General features: G+C 41.6%; 1 protein-coding gene across 1 annotated transcript in view; it reads right to left on the minus strand.

The window, feature by feature from the left end:
- Nucleotides 1-16303, minus strand: part of PTH2R (parathyroid hormone 2 receptor) — a 359186-nt gene that overhangs the window by 33115 nt on the left and 309768 nt on the right. The window lies entirely within an intron of this gene.

Raw genomic sequence — 16303 nt, forward strand, 5'->3', positions numbered from 1 at the left:
GTACTACCGCTGGGATTTCGTATTACCCGTCAGGGTGGATATCGATGCCCGTATAGCCTCATCTAACAGGGGGTCCAACACTTCTGGTAAGGGTGTTTACTTACGACTTTTGGTGCAATTGTGAGGAACAGTCACGTTAATTTAATTCACAAGAATCGTGGTGGATTCTTCTTTGAATATAATTTCTACTTCACAAATTGGACATCTACACATTATCATGTTTGGACATTAATCATTTAATTTATTTTTGAGTGGTATTTGTTGGTACACCCGGCAAGGGGTATCAACCTTATATTCATTTACGTCAAGTTTGCACGGACTCATTTTGTGTTTAACTTATATTCACATCTACACTTAATTCAAGTAGTGTGGTTTTTAGCGCTACCTACCTCCTTTAATTTTGATTCTGTTTGCATGAGTATCACATGTTTTTTAGGTGTGCAGCATTTTTCTAAAAATTCAATTTTTTTTTAAAAATTTTTGTTCTTAGCGCAGTATTTTCCTTGTTTATTTAAATACTCATCTATGACAAGGGTCTGGTAGTAATGGTACATAACACACACAGTAAAGTTATAGTCATAGGGGCAGATCCACAAAGATCTGCCCCGGCACAGCGTATCTGAGATACGCTACGCCACCATAACTTACTTTTTTTGGTTTGAATCCTGAAAGAATTTGCGCCGTAAGTTAGGGTGGCGTAGTGTAACTCTCGCGGCGTAACGGCGCCTAATTTAAATCGGCGAGTAGGGGGGTGTGTTTCATTTAAATGAAGCGTGTCCCCGCGCCGAACGAACTGCGCATGCGCCGTCCCTAAATTTCCCGCCGTGCATTGCGCTAAATGACGTCGCAAGGACGTCATTGTTTTGACGTGGACGTAAATTACGTCCATCCCGATTCAGGGACGACTTACGCAAACATTTTTTTTTTAATTATACGCTGGAAAGATGGCCATACTTAACATTGCGTACGCCACCAAATAGCAGGTTTAACTATACGCCGGAAAAAGCCGACTAGAGACGATGTAAAAGAATGCGACGGTCGCTCGTACGTTCGTGGATCATCGTAAATAGCTCATTTGCATACTCAACGCGGAATACGACAGGAACGCCACCCAGCTGATGCCGAAGAATTGCATCTTAGATCCGAATGCGTACGAAGATGTACGCCTGTTGGATCTAACCCAGATGCCGGCGTATCTTGTTTTGAGGATTCAAAACAAAGATACGACGTGGGAAATTTGAAAGTACGCCGGCGTATCAGTAGATACGCCGGCGTACTCTCTTTGTGGATCTGCCCCATAGTAAATACCCAATCAAGTGCAGGGGAATAATCTATTTGCTATGTATTTGTAGCATGTGAGCATTGCCGTTCAGCTATGATTTAAGCCTTTTACATTCTCTCTTCAGCAAACAGAATACAATAACTGGCAGAACTAAGTAGGCTATTCCCTCTAAATAAATTGAAGCAGAGTTTTCTCTTGAGACTTTTTTCATTGATCTCTGGAAAGCGCTATTCATTTCTTACAAAGACTGAGTTGCATTGCCATCTATGATTCCCTATTAGCAATGACTTGTTAACAAGTTAATAAATACTAATGAGATGATCCCCAAGTTCTGCCTAAAGATTTACTAGTGCTTTTGACAGTAAACACTAAATTATACCCCTGTGCAAGGAAACAGAGTATATTGCTATACAGGGAATACAAAAAATAAAAAAGATAATCTGTAACACGTAATAATTAGTAGGACATTAACATAGTATCAATCATGCATTCTTATTTTATCTGTCTTATTGTAGATTTTATTTTCATTTTCTGTAGTTAATTATTATTATTGAATTTGTTTATACATTTTTCATTTTAGACAATGTGCATAAAAGGGAAATCGACAAAAAAGAAATGGGTATTTTATAGAGAAAACAATTTCTACTAAACTCTCAATCTACTTATGAATCACAAGACTTATGTTTCTCTTCTAACCTAGATAGAGTATCTCTATTCCATTATAAATCTATACATGTATCTATATTCCAAATAATATAACAATCAAACATTATTATTCACACCCTAAAATTAGTTTCACATTCCTTTACACACTCATATAAACCAACGCTTACAAATTTACACACACAGCACAAACAAACTAGACCCACATAGATCACAACATTTCCCAAAGAGGGGGATATTTTTTTCTTATGGGGGGGTCATGTCAAGTTGTGCTATATATATTTGGATAATATTGCAGAGGTTCAAAATTCATCCCATTGTTGCCATATACTTAAAGTTTGTTCATTTGAACCCTCTTCTATCACTATCAGCTGTTCCAAGGATTGCGTCTCACTCATCTCACACACCCATTCCACCATCGAAGGGTGAGCATATGTCGTAAAATATATTTTTTAATAGATTTTATTGGGCCAGAAATAATAGATAGCATGGAGATAAATATAATCGGTTGCATAGACCATTGTAATTTTCTGATATATACTAAATATCTTTGACTAAAATTACAAAACCATCGGACAATAATACCATATGTGTGACATTGTACCTCTTACATTAAGACATCTCCAGCACGTCTCTTGATTTGCAGCATTAAGTGCATATCTACCAGGCATCTATACCATCTTGCCAAAATGTTCTAATTTCTTTCTTGATGTCTAGTTGATAAAGATAATTTATGTGTTAAGAGAAATTACCTTTCCCAGTCAAGACTGGGAATAGTCGTCTCTAATTCTTATGCCGCGTACACACGATCGAAAATTTCGACAAGAAAACCATTGATTTTTTTCCGACTGAATTTTGGCTCAAACTTGTGTTGCATACACACGGTCATACAAAATTCCGATCGCCAAGAATTCGGTGACGTACACCACTACAACGAGCTGAGAAAAATTTCAATGCGTCAAACCAAGCATGCATTTTTTTTTTTGTAATTGCATACAGACGATTGGAATTTCCGACAAGAACTTTTCCCATCGGAAAAATTTGAGAACTATCTCTCAAATTTTTGCTGTCGGAAAAACAGACAGAAGAAGTCAGATGGGGCCTACACATGGTCAGAATTTCCAACCAAAAGCTCACATCGAACTTTTCTGGAAATTTCAACCGCGTGTATGTGGCATTACTCTCATCTAGTTAAATAAGTTGATTCTTCACCTGTATTTTTAGGGAGTAAATATTTATAGATGGTAGGTAGAGCATGAGTTAATCTTTGTTCTTGTAATAATAATTGTTTGAATTCTGTTAATGGTCTATCTAATGGAGAATTTTGTGTCAGCGATTGAATGTATGTTTGAAGTTGTTGATATTGCATCCATTTAGTCTGAAACTCTAAGCCCAAAAAATTTAGCGGAGGAAATTTACCATCTACCTAGGTCTGAACAACTCTTAAGCCTCGTACACACGATCAGTCCATCCGATAAGAATGGTCTGAAGGACCGTTGTCATCGGTTAACCGATGAAGCTGACTGATGGTCCGTCGCGCCCACACACCATCGGTTAAATAACCGATCGTGTCAGAAAGCGGTGATGTAAAACACAACGACGTGCTTAAAAAAATGAAGTTCAATGCTTCCAAGCATGCGTTGACTTGATTCTGAGCATGCCTGGATTTTTAACCGATGGTGCCTATACTAACGATCGGTTTTGACCTATCGGTTAGGAATCCATCGGTTAAATTTAAAGCAAGTTGGCTTTTTTTAACCGATGGTTAAATAACCTATGGGGCCCACACACGATTGGTTTTGACCGATGGAAATGGTCCATTAGACCGTTGTCCTCTGGTTAACCTATCGTGTGTACGAGGCCTAACATCTTCATGCTTGCACCATTTAATAAAAAAATAAACTTCCAGCACCAGTAGAAAATTCGGGATTGGAAAACAAGGGTGTCATATGCCCAACCTAAGTAGACAAAGACTTAACAATAAATCCCAAACTCTCAGTGTTGAAGAGACCAAAAATCGGTTCACGGGAGGCAACTGCAACCCATGGTAGCGATTTCAATTTCATAGCAATGACATCTTCCTCCAGTTTAACCAATTGTTTAAAGTTCGCATTATGAAACCAATCCACTATCCTAGTCATAAATGCTGAACGCGGATATATTGAATCTGGAATCTGGAAGGACCAGGCCCCCATTCAATTTTGTCTTAGTTAGTATGTCTCTTCTAATTTGGGGGGATCTATGCGCCCATATAAATCTCCCTTCTGTAGTTAATTTAATGCTTTTAATCAGTCAGTAAACCAAATTGCTCCAATAGGCTTCCATTGGTAATATTATCTCAGCATGATTTAATTTAATTGGATTTACACATACAATGCATTAATAGTTGCAATATTTAATCTGAAAAGGAATTCTTGTATACACTTATTGATTATTTATACTGCCAACAAGGAACCTACACTAAAAAAGTAACAGTGGCTGGCAATCCACTTTTGAATGGCCTTTTCCTGACAATCATTTACAGGCTGTGGTTATCCCTGCTGCCTGCGTGCACCCTTTTCTTCCACACTTTTCCCTTCCACATAACTTTCTATTAATGTCCTTTGATACAGCACTTTGGGAACATCCAACTTCTTTTGCAATTACCTTTTGAGGCTTTCCCTCCTTATGGATGGTGTCAATGATGGTTTTCTGCACAACTGTCAGGTCAGCAGTCTTCCCCATGATTGTGATTCCTACTGAACCAGACTGAGAGACAATTTAAAGGCTCAGGAACCCTTTGCAGGTGTTATGGCCTAATTCACTGATTAGAGTGGGACACTTTGAGCCTAGAATATTGCACCTTTTCACAATATTCAAATTTTCTGAGATTGTGGATTTGGGGTTTTCATGGGCTGTAAGCCATAATCATCACAATTATGACACATCACGGTTTTAACTATCTTGCTTTGCATGTAATGAGTCTATCTCATATATTAGTTTCACCTTTTAAATTGCATTAGTGAAATAAATAAACTTTTGCACGATATTCAAATTTTTCGAGTTCCACCTGTATTTGTAACATAAAAAATAGTAAATTCAGTCAAAAACATGCACAATGCTATTCACCATATATGTATATACACAATATACAAACATTTCTCCTATATGCCCCAATACTTGATTGCATGATACATAAACTTTTTAGCTCCTCTGCAATTATTGGAGCAGCTTTTGATTCCTCTGGGCTATTCTAGGTCTCACAGGTTGTGGGTTTGATTGCCTCCCCCTGCATTCTTGAGACCTATAGAACATAGAGGGCTGGGAGGGTCAGATGGAGAGCTTAAATACTTATTGTGTAGCAGCCTATGCCTGGGGAGGTGTGCCCATTAAATGGCTGGGGTACAGGGGCCTGTTTATTTATTCCAGGAGCTAAGAATTTGGCTTGGAGGACCCACTGAATAGTGTCTGGTGGGAGCTGGGAGGTGTGCATCTGCCATGGGAAGCTAAAGGTACTGATCTAAGTTCAAGAATCCAGTGATTGTGTGTTGTTCTAAACTGGGGCACCAGCAGTAGCTCTTTCTCTGAGACTACTTCTCCTGAGTCTCAGTTCTGGGTCAACAGATTATAACATATTCATAAAATGCATATTATGATATGAATATGCAAATGAGGTGAAACAAATGTCAATGTAAAAAAGGGAGAGAGAGAGAGAGAGAGAAATAATTCCATAGTAGCACACTAAATTTATCTCCTAAATATTAGAATTGTGAAATGATCAACATAAAACACCCATAGAAAAATGGGGGGTACTCAAGCGCTATCACTATAGGTAAAGGTGAATATATATAGATAGAAGTGTAACTTCTGCAAGCACCGATAAGTGATACAATTATACTGTGCTAATGAATGGTGTTGCGCTGTTACAAATAAACAGCACAATATACATAAAATTATAAAAATTCAAACAAACGATAGAAATTCAACTCTTTGTGTAAACTGAATGTGACTTCTAAAGTGCAACAGTGAAGTGAACACAAGATGGCAGTTAAAACTCCAAAGTCCACTGCATATGACTCCTTAAAGTTCAGTAGTGAAATACACATCCAGTGCAAATAAGTGAAGTAAGCAAGACTATAAAATCACAAAGTGCTTGATGGATACATAAAGTGCAAAAGTGATGATCTCTAAATACAATAGTAGTGAAAACCTGATTGTCCCAATCTTGATTGTCCAAACAACACAAGTGTGGTGGGTATCTTTTCTTTCCATGCAGTGACACCTCTAGAAGGGGTAGCCTCTTACCTCACATCTGTAAGGTAACAGCATGGAAATATAGTGATGGTCTGGTATCCTCTGCGGGTCCTTTCTTGGGTGTCTGGTCGATCAAGTAGCCTGGGGGGTTTCCTGATGGCTCCGATATACTCCGCTTCCACGTACACCCCAACCGAGTCAGCAGGGGGCAGGAAGAAAAATGCCCAAATAGTGTAGTATGTTTTTTTAAATTGTATTCCATAAAAACTCTAAAAGGTAACACTCATATTAAGCAATGGTAGAGCAAGTAAATCTCCACGAGCGCAGAGCTCATCATCTGCATCACTTCCTGGTTGTTCCTATCAGCCAATCCCGACCTGTATCGTCACGAGTCACGTTACTTCATTAGGGATTCATAAACGATTAAAAATTGCCTTTTTGAGATCAAAACATGCCAGGTGACACAGTGTTGTGATCTCCCCATAGCTTACTCCGTACACGTGGAGTCATCGTCTCAGTGTGGCCGTGTAGCCACGGCCCAACGCATTTTGTCACTTCGGACTTCGTTGCAAAGGGTAGCGACACGACAATAAAGCTCCCTTCATTTCCCTACTTATCACTTTAACTCATAGTGAGCACATTTGGTGGACTTTTTTAAGTCAATGGACATGGACTACTGCAATATCTTGAGCGCATCGAGGCCTTTTGGGTAATGACTGCGCTCCCAATAAGCATTTTTATAAATAAATAAATAAATAAATATTGTCCATCTGTAGAAATTAATAAAAGTCCACCAAATTTGCTCACTATGAGTTAAAGTGATGAGGAGGGGAATACTTAAGATCTATTGCCTTGCTGTGCCATCACATTACTTTGGTGAAGGATTTTGGTGGATCAACAAGATTTTGTTTCACTATCTTTTCATCACTTTAAGATGAACTGTATTACCATATTGATCTGCATATGCTGGAGCATATATCTATTATTTATATAATTTTTGGATATGCCATATGGACACTTTTCATTATGTATGGATATGAGTGGGTTACAGCACTCAAGATGTCTGCACAGACAATCAAATATAGGACAAGGTATAAAAAAAAAAGTGAGTGATGAGAATAAACCACAATGGCAGCGTGTATGGTTTAAAAGTATATAAGTCCATTAAAGGATCAGTCCCAGCAAAGTGACAATAGGCTGTAGTTGATGGCTATAAACAGCCAGTGCAGGTGATTACAGTTGCTCAGCTCTCCAGAAGCGAAGCCAGCTCAAATATGCAAGAAATAAAACAGAGAGAAAAGCGCCTCTGAGTATACTGTATTTAATATGTAGAGTAAAAAGTATCCAGCACTTACATCATATATAACAATGGTGAAGTCCGGGGAGCTGGTGTAGATCTGTGCTGACGACCAGTGGAGCATCTGATCCAGGTGATTGCAGCCGCTTGGAGCCGGGGGGAGCCCACTATGTCCGTGATGGTGAATTGCTGCTATGCTGGAATCTCGTTGGCTAGCGTGTGACGTCAGCTGTACGGGGGCCGGGGATGACCACGACGCATTTCAGAGTGTGCGCGAGTCAGGGAGCAGACCTTTTTTCAAGTGTTGAGAGATGGGGGGGAGAGGCAGGTATACAAGCTTATCATGTGGCAGACGTGGACCAATGGGATTACTAGAAACACGATCAGACGGGGCACACTAATAATAAAACTACAAATGTTAAAACAGGCAGAGCAATGATCGTGGGCTAATTGTCAATAACTAATTAAGACATGTTTATACAAATTAAAATTATCTTAGGCGTGTTTAAGTGTATCTCAGTTTGAGAATACACTTCAACATACGACGGGCTTAGATTCTGAGTTACGTCGGCGTATCTGCTGATACGCTGGCGTAACTCTTTGAGAATCTGGCCCATTGATTATATCTCTGAGGCCCCGTACACACGACAGAGGAACTCGACGTGCTTGGCACGTCGAGTTCCTCGTCGAGTTTTGGGATGAAGCCGCCGAGGAGCTCGGCGGGCCGGCTTCTCCCATAGAAGAACGAGGACAACGAGAAAATAGAGAACATGTTCTCTATTTTCTCGTCGAGTTCCTCGGCGGCTCCATCGAGCCAAAACTGTACAGACGACAGAGATTCTCGGCAGAATCCGGGTTTTGACCGAGTTTCTCGGCGAATTCTGCCGAGAATCTCTGTCGTGTGTACGAGGCCTCAAAGGTCACGTATAGAAGGGCCCCCACTCCTCTTAAAAATAAGATAGCGCCCAGTAGGCTAAAGAGTCTTAAACCATCTAGCACTACCTGTCTGATCCCACTCAAGGGGATGTACAGGTGCAATAAACCCCGGTGTAAAACTTGCTCTTTTGTTACCCACGGCCAAAAAGATTTCACTCATAGAGAGAAAATATACCAACTGGACAATTTCTATAATTGTTCTGGTGACTATGTTGTTTATTGTCTTACATGTCCCTGCAAACTACTGTATGTCGGCCGCACAATCAACCCGCTGAGACAGCGGTTTGGTGCGCACCAACGGTTTGTTGAGGCTGGGTGCGACGAACACAGCGTGCCACGCCACTTTCTTGAGCACCACGACCAGTCCACGGATGGTTTGCGGGTGTGGGTCATCGAATCCCTACCCGAAGGCCCCTCCGAGTCTGAGCGGTTCTCAAGACTGTGTGAGCGCGAGACTTTCTGGATCTTCACTCTTTATTGTCTCGCGCCTCTCGGCCTCAATGAGGAATTGGATATCAACACCATCCTCTAAATGTCACAATTTTCTCATCAACTGCTACTCCCCCCAAAAAAAAACTCCCCCCCCCACATATATGTATATGCTTGTGTAGGTGCATATATGTATGTTTTAGTATATATGTGTGTGTACGTGTGTGCACGTGTGTGTGTACACATACATATGTACTTATTAGTGTTGGGATCATTATCTACAGTTGATCTCATCTCATTTAAACTCCTGCACATATCGTCCCCCGACTTTCCACTAATATAATTGTCTAATATACACACTCATTACCAACATTGTTTTTAATTATATTTCTGTTTCTTGTGTGTCCTTTTTTTATATACATCCATATCCATATTTATCCCCACCTTTTTTAACCTCTCATTATTATTATTAATTCTTATTTTTTCTTTCTATCTCATTTTACATGCGTGGACCTGGAGCCGCTACCCTGGGCCATGTTGCCTTGGAGGGCTCCCTGGTGTTCAACGCATAGATTGCAAGCATTGTCTGTTTATTACTTTCATATAATTGATTTTTGTATATGTGCATATACGGGCACAATATATATATATTTATATTTGTGAATTTGTATAAACATGTCTTAATTAGTTATTGCCAATTAGCCCACGATCATTGCTCTGCCCGTTTTAACATTTGTAGTTTTATTATTAGTGTGCCCCGTCTGATCATGTTTTTAGTAATCCCATTGGTCCGCGTCTGCCACATGATAAGTTTTAATACCCGCCTCTCCCCCCCATCTGTCAACACTTGAAAAAAGAGAGCGCAGGTCTGCTCCCTGACTCGCGTGCGCTCTGAAATGCGTCGTGGTCCTCCCCGGCCCCCGTACAGCTGACATCACACGCTTGCCAACGAGATTCCAGCATAGCAGCAATTCACCATCACAGACATAGTGGGCTCCCCCCGGCTCCGAGCGACTGCAATCACCTGGATCAGATGCTCCACTGGTCGTCAGCACAGATCTACACCAGCTCCCCGGACTTCACCATTGTTATATATGATGTAAGTGCTGGATACTTTTTAATCTACATATTAAATACAGTATACTCAGAGGCGCTTTTCTCTCTGTTTTATTTCCTTCATTATGTATGGGTGTTTTTGTGTTGATTATTTCACAATGCTAATATTTTTGAGATTAGTGGATTAATTTAGTGCGCTACTGTGGAATTATTTGTCTTTATCACTTTTTTACATTGACAATTGTTTCACCTCATTTGCATGTTTATTGAATATTAAGTAGCAGCACACACAGGTGTTTTTCATTAGCGCAGTGCGCACACATATATGATATATGATATTATTATGATGTTATGCCGATCTTTGAATGGAAATGGTTGGTTAATGTATCATTAATTCATTAGTACTGGCTCCCAGTTGATGGTGGCTTCACATGTGGACTCTCTGACCAGAAGTGCATTCTTTGATCAAAAGTGCCTGAGTTAAAAACCAGGAGTTTGCTATCAACTGCTTCTGTTTGCAAGGATTGATTTTCTCTGACACTTTTTAAACTGTTTTTTTTTTCTCCTTTTCCTTTCTGCTAATTAAGTGGAGGGTTTAATTGTTCACAGGTGTGTGTTTGTTCACAGGTCTTCACAGGTGAGTATAAAGTGGCTGTACAAGCTCCCATAGGAGCTGACTCCCAGTTGATGGTGGCTTCACATGTGGACTCTCTGATCAGAAGTGCATTCTTTGATCAAAAGTGCCTGAGTTAAAAACCAGGAGTTTGAAACAGGAGGTAAGACAGGAGTCTTCATTATGTTTTATTCAATCATTGATCCAGAACAAGCTTGCAGCTAATAAAGTTGGAACTCTTGTTATATAGATTCAGCGGTGCAGCAGACGCTCTCACCTTAGTCTGCTCACCCCAGGGATAGTGATACCACCAGCTACCCCCTGAGCTGCCTCCTCACATAATCCAGCCGTGTAGCCCCCGGCGGCAACACGGCATTCCCTGGCTTGGCGCCCCCCCCCCCTGATACACCATTCACCTGCCAGCTGCACATCTATCCCCCCCGGACACCAGCAGGACCTCCCTCTTCCCTAGGGCCTGAACTGCATCCCGGTAGCTACTGGCGCACGCTTCCTAGGAGTAGGACGTGTGGCCCACGGGATGTAGATAGGTAGGGCCCCCCGATTAATCACCGCGACCTGCCAGCTGTTCATCAATCCCCCCGGACACCAGCTGGACCCCCATCTTTCCTAGGGCTAGAACTGCATCCCGGCAGCTACCGGCGCACGCTTCCTAGGAGTAGGACGTGTGGCCCACGGGATGTAGATAGGTAGGGCCCCATCCCCCCCTTCATCGCCGCGACCGAGTGGCCCCCCGCTCCTCCCCTCCAGATACCAGCCTGCTACCCCCTTGTAATTGGGTCACCTACCACCATCTCCTGACTCAATAACTACCAGTTGGCAATCCCCCCCCTGCCCCCCCCCCCCCTCGAGGTCACCACCTTGGCTCTTTGCAGCCGGAGTGGTGGTCATCTTGCAACACCCTAGCCCCACTCCCCCTTTCTCAAATACCATTTGTACTTGATCCAGGGTTCGCCCGATCGCCTCTCAAGGGGTCAGGAAGGATTTTTTTTCCCTGTCGTAGCATATTGGCATAGCACGACCAGGGTTTTTTTGCCTTCCTCTGGACCAAGTCAGGACCGAGGATTAAGTTAATCCTTGATAATCCCCCCCTCCCTCCACCACTTGGTGTTTGGCGACTATGGTTAATCTGCAATATTCTGCAGAAACCATTGGGAATTTGAGGCAATTTGCCGCAATACTACCAGCCATCACTAAAAAAGCCCTAAGAACTGAGCGACTTTTGAGAATCGATCGTCGATCGACTATCAAAAATCTCAGCCGTTTACCCCAGCCTAAGCATATATCATGTGCTCTGATCAACACAAGATCGGCAGTAAAACACCGACTGGAAATCCATGATTTCATTCTACAATACGATTTAGACTGCCTCTTTATTACAGAGAGCTGGCTCACAACCGACTGCAACACCATTCTAGGAGAACTGGTGCCAGAAAAATATCGTATCATAACTGAAAACAGAATAGGGCAAAGAGGAGGAGGACTGGCGGTGATCCATAAGACTCATCTTGCAATCACTAAACCTGTCCTTCAAAACCCTCTTCCATTCATGGAAACCCTTACCCTGCAACTACAAACAAACTCCCAGGAGACCGTCCGGATTCTACTCTGCTATAGGCCACCTGGCCCAAAATCGCAGTTTCTCCCATCATGGACAGACTTTATCTCCACCTATACCCTTAACAGCAAACACCTTTTGCTGCTCGGGGACTTCAATCTCTGGGCCAACTCCCCGCAAGACCCCGTTGCCGACGCCTGCATTGATCACCTCGAAGGATTAGGGCTACAACAACTAGTATGTGGGCCCACACATGTTTCAGGTCACACACTCGATCTTATTTTCAGACAAGATCTGGAAAGAAAAATCTTGGATAATGAACCATTGCCATGGACAGATCACCATGCAATTAAATTCATTATTTCCGATTTCCCACCCTTAACTAAAACATCAAATCCAGTGATAACACACTGGACTAGATGTCAGAAGAAGCTCCACTCAGAACTCTTCAAAGCCGCGTTAAGGAAAAAAATAAATACAATTCAGCCGCATCAAACGGCTGAAGAAACACTGGATTCCATAAACACAGCCCTATTACAGTCAGCCGACTTAATAGCGCCGAAACGTAAAACCTGCATCCGGAAAAATAACTCCAGCTGGTTCAACAACCAACTGGCATTACTGAAGCAAGAGCGCAGAAGGGTGGAAGCCGCCTGGAAAAGAAGCTCTTCAGATGAGAACCTCACCATCTACAAAGCAACAACAAGAAAATACCACAAAGAAATCTTCAAAGCCAAGAAAAACTATTTTTCCGAGGCTATCAACAGCGCCCTGAATCGCCCACGCGAACTCTTCAAGTTGGTCACTCAGACCATGAATCCAGGATGTCTTGAAGCCCCCAATTCGGACTCGCAAGAATTTTGCAGTGAATTGTCGGATTACTTCATTAATAAAATCGAGGGGATCCGACAAAGCATTCAGCAAAATAATTCCCCCCTTAACCCTCCCCGTAATGATTTACACAATACCTGCAGTAATTCACCACAACCAGGTAAGTTCACGCTGGAACCTATCTCTATCCATGCCACAAAAAATATCATCGGTACTCTGCGTAACAGCACCGCGCCGAATGATATCATCCCCACTAAACTGCTGAAGGAATGCGCCGACATCCTGGCACCTCCTATCACGCAGCTTATCAACCAATCCTTCAGGGAAGGCATAGTGCCCTCCCAGTTGAAGGAGGGTATAATTTGACCCATCTTGAAGAAACCCAACCTGGACCCCAAGGACCCACTCCACCGTCGTCCAATAACAGGCCTAAATGTACTCTCAAAGGTAATGGAAAAAGTAGTGGTACAACAGCTGCAACAGCATCTAGATACCCACAACCTACTTGATCCATTTCAATCGGGATTCCGGCCTGGACACGGGACAGAAACCGCATTGCTCAAAATATGGGACGATGCTCTCGAGGCCGCAGACGAAGGAGAATCTTGTCTTCTGGTTCTGCTGGACCTAAGCGCTGCCTTCGACACAGTAGACCACAAGCTTTTATTGACTCGGCTAGCTGAAATAACCAGAGTCGCAGAAGGCGATTTATCTTGGTTCTCCTCTTTTTTGGAAAACCGATCGCAAATAGTAAAGTTAGGACCTTTCACTTCTGAGAAACGCACATTATCGTGCGGAGTCCCTCAAGGATCGCCTCTGTCGCCGGTGTTATTCAACATCTATCTTCGCCCTCTTTTTGAGATTATTAGCAGTCAAAAACTGCTCTACCACTCATATGCAGACGACACGCAACTATATTTCCGCATTTGCAATAAAAAGGATCACCACCTCAATCTAGAGACATGCCTCTCTTTGATAGAGGACTGGATGACAAAGAGTTATCTTAAACTCAACGGAGCGAAAACAGAACTTCTCCTGTTTCACGCCAAACGTATGAATCAACCTGCAACAACTTGGACCCCCCCGCCAATTCTGGGCAAAATCATCACCCCTAGCGCCAAAGTCAAAAGTCTTGGGGTCATCTTTGACTCCTACATGACAATGGATGCACAAATAGGGTCAGTAGTCAGCGGATCTCACCATCTGCTGCGCCTACTACGCAGACTTACTCCTTTTATTCCCAAGGAAGACATATCGGTCGTGGTGGGAGCTATTGTAAACTCCAGACTGGACTATGCAAATGCCCTTTACCTCGGACTCCCCAAGTACCAAATCGCTTGTCTACAAGTCGTTCAAAATACGGCCGCTAGACTTGTGACTGGGAAAAAACCTTGGGAATCAATCTCACCTTCACTGAGAACCCTTCACTGGTTACCAGTAAAAGACAGAATCACTTTTAAAGCACTCTGTCTAACGCATAGATGTATCTATGGGAATGCTCCCCATTATCTGTGCGAAAAAATAAAAGCTCATAATCCCAATCGCGTTCTGCGATCCACCAATCAAAATCTCCTCCAGATACCGAAAGCCAACTACAAGTCCAAAGGAGAAAGGAGATTCGCGGTCCAAGGTCCCAGACTATGGAACGCTTTACCAACCAGCATTCGGTTGGAGGAGAACCACTTGACGTTCAGGAGAAAGATCAAGACTCATCTCTTTTGATACCAAAGGAGACAGGAACAACAAGCGCCCAGAGGCGATTAAGTTCGCATGTGTTGCGCTATATAAGTTTTCATTCATTCATTTCATTCATTCATTCAGTACATATAACTGATTTTGGCTTTAAGGATCTGTTGAGAACTATTCTGGATTTCTATCTTTTTTTAATTGTGTTTCATGATATCCTTATGATAGTCAGAATGCTATAGTAGAATTAATATTTTATCACATAAACTATTTACCCAAACTTTTGATATTCCATTTGGATTGTTAATTTTTTTTACAAGCTGTGATATATGGTACATGTGATTTTTGACTTTTGCTGCAATCTGATAGTCTGCTTGTATCATTTGCTCTGACAAAAATTGTTGATAAACAAAGAAACATACATTATTAACCGCAGAGATATACAGACATATATTTGCTTCCAAACTAAAAGCAAGATGGCATCCTTTGTGGCCAATAGCTCACTTCCAACATGAAACCAGAAAAGAGGGGCCTGGTCGAAAGCCAGAAAGGGGTAGATAACTTCAGGGAGCCATATATTGTACAGCAGATATATAAATCATTGAAGCAAGAGCAGACTGACCTTGATACAGTCAGACTCGTTATTGGGGATTTATCAGAAGTACATAAAATATAATTGTACCAAACCAACCACAAATGTTAAGTCTGATATACATATATAATTCCATCTTGTAATAATGGACAACAATTATGTAAATAATAATCAACAAACTTTCTTTATAAACAAATGCATTAAATAGTAATTGCCCTGATTTTCTTTATATTAATGGCGTTCTTATCTTATCTTATACCTTAGATACAGAATTAGGAGTTGGCATCATATTCTTGTCACCAATCATCATAAACTAAAGAGAATCCAACTCAGACACAATTATATATAGGAAAGTTCCAAGCTCCAACCTTGCTAAATTTCAAAAAGATTATTACAGCATCATTGATGAGACCTTACCCACTTTCCACCCTTCCCCTGTACGTATATGACTGGGTGGGACAAGTGTTTTTTACATGCTGTCACCAAGGCTAGTGTAGTGTCACTATGGTGATCATGTACAATGGCTGGCTGCTCTGATATCACTGTATGTCGGTGCTTCCAACCATTATTACTGATCACCACCACAGCAATATAATGTCAGTGTCTCTAATCACCACTAGACCAATCAGTTTTCCCAATCACTAGTGTTGCTCACGAATATTCGTATTGCGAATATTCGGCTCGAATATGGCATATTCGAGTATTCGCGATATATTTCGAATTTCGCGGTGAATATTCGCGATTCCGAATATTCGCATTTTTTCAATTTAATTTTTAAAACAGATCACATCCTATCGACGTCTAAAAGCATTGCTGGTATGATTAGAGACCCTGGGCCGAGTAGCTAAGCTGAGGCGATCCTTTTATGTTGCCGAATATAAAAAAAAAAATTGCAAATTTTCGCTAATGCGAATGCGAAAATGATTGCGAATTTTCGATAACTGTGGTAGGAGAACTCTGATTGTCTCTGATGCAAAAGGGGGGGGGCTTTGTGTATGTTTCTGTTATGAATATTTGTATGTTTGATATTATTTTTTTTTGTAAGAAGGAAAAAATTGCGCATACCTTAAAAAAAGGGGAGAATACAGCAGCAACTCAAAAATGTTATA

This window comes from Rana temporaria, chromosome 6 (assembly GCF_905171775.1).
Source record: "Rana temporaria chromosome 6, aRanTem1.1, whole genome shotgun sequence".
Classification (NCBI taxonomy): domain Eukaryota; kingdom Metazoa; phylum Chordata; class Amphibia; order Anura; family Ranidae; genus Rana; species Rana temporaria.